Below are 2,162 nucleotides of genomic sequence, written 5' to 3' on the forward strand. Positions count from 1 at the left end.
AAAAAAAGATTAAAGACATGGAAATATGCAACTTAAATGACAGAGAATTCAGGATGGTACTTCTGAAAAAACTCAGTGAGATCCAAAATAATTCATATCAACAATTTCAGGAATTAAAAAAAAAAAAACAGCTGGATCATCAGAATGTGTTTTTTAGCAAGGAGATTGAAACCCTCAAAAAGAATCAAATAGATCTTCTGAAGATAAAGAACACACTGAAAGAGATGAAAAATGAAATAGCAAGCTTGGAAAATAAAGTTGACCAAATAGAGGAAAGGCTCAGTGATGTCAAAGACAGAAATCTAGAAATAAATCAGAAGGAAGAAGAGAGAAACCCAAGAATGAAAAATAATGAAAGAACAATACAAGAACTAGCTGATACTATCAGGAAAAAACAAACAAACATAAGAATAATGGATATTCTCAAAGGGAAGGAAAAGGAGCAGGGATTAGAAAGCATTTTCAGACAAATAGTGGACAAGAATTTTCCAAATCTAAGGAATGAACTTGAGCTTAGAATTCAAGAACTCAACAAAACACCCAATCATCTCAACCCAAAAGGCTTTCATGAAGACACCTTGTATTAAAATTATCAAAAATCAATGACAACGAAAGAATTCTCTGGGCAGCCAGGGAAAAGAAGACTGTAACCTATAAAGAAAAACCATTTAGATTATCATCAGACTTCTCAGCACAAACCCTACAAGCAAGAAAAGAGTGGAATAAAATATTCCAACTATTAAATGAAAGGAACTACCAACCAAAAATAATATATCCAGCAAAGCTCTCCTTTAGATATGAAGGAGAAATAAAGGCCTTTCCAGACATATAAAAATGGAAGAAATTCACTACAAGGCCTGCATTACAAGGAAATACTGAAAGGGATCATCTCACCTAAAACAAAATGACAAAAAAAATACGTAACTAGGAATAAAGTGACAAGCAGGCAGATAGAAGCAGAGGAGTTCAACCCTTACTAAGAACAGGACATTATAAGCTTAAATAATAAGAAGAGATTTGCCATTGCAAGATAGTAATGAACATTCAGCATACATAGGGAAAAACTGAGACAACAATGACAGAAAAGGAGAGGATTCAAAGATCCAAATTAGCAAAGGGGAAAGGAGATAAGGCACACGCAGAAGAAAAAGGACGACTGTATATATATAACGGTCCTCTACATATTCGTAATGGTAACCACAGGCCAAAGATTCAGAACTGAAGTATATAACATAAAACAAGAATGACCAAAAACCAACCAAAATAAAGAAAACAGAAACACAAGGACAAACAATGGAAACACCGAGCTATCAGAAAGCAAAAGATAAAACAGCTATAAGAAAACTTCATATTTCAATAATCACCCGAAATGTAAATGGACTGAACTCATCAATAAAAAGGCACAGAGTTGCAGAATGGATCAAAAAACAAAACCCAACCATATGCTGCCTCTAAGAGACAAACCTCAGTTCCAGAGACAAATATAAACTCATAGTGAAAGGGTGGAAAAAGATATTTCAAGCAAATGGCATTCAGAGAAAAGCAGGAGTAGCGGTACTAATATCAGATGAAACAGACTTCAAAATAAAAAAGGTAAAGAAAGATACTGAGGGACACTTCAAAATGATAAAGGGAATCATATACCAAGAAGACATAACACTTACTAATATAGATGCTCCCAATAAGGGAGCCCTGAAATATATAAAGCAATTACTAGCAGAACTAAAGGGAGAAACAGACCAAAACACTATCATAGTAGAGGACCTAAATACCCCACTGCCAGATATGGACAAATCATCCAAACAGAAAAATCAATAAGGAAGTAACATCTTTAAATGACACATTAGACCAACTGGACATAATTGACATTTACAGAGCCTTTCATATAAAAATAGCTGCTCATGCATTCTTCTCTAGTGTATATCGAACATTCTTAAGGATTGACCACATACTGGGACACAGAGATAGTCTCAACAAATATAAGAGGGTTGAAATCATACCAAGCATTTTCCTTGATCATAATGTAATGCTTTTAAGCTGGAGATCAACTGTAAAAAGAAAATGGGAAGAACCACAAATACATGGAGATTAAACAACATACTGCTGAAGAATGACTAAGTCAGAGAAGAAATAAATAGAGAGATCAAAAGATACATAGAAAC

This window comes from Pteropus vampyrus, unplaced genomic scaffold (assembly GCF_000151845.1).
Source record: "Pteropus vampyrus isolate Shadow unplaced genomic scaffold, Pvam_2.0 Scaffold8, whole genome shotgun sequence".
NCBI classification, from domain to species: Eukaryota; Metazoa; Chordata; class Mammalia; order Chiroptera; family Pteropodidae; genus Pteropus; species Pteropus vampyrus.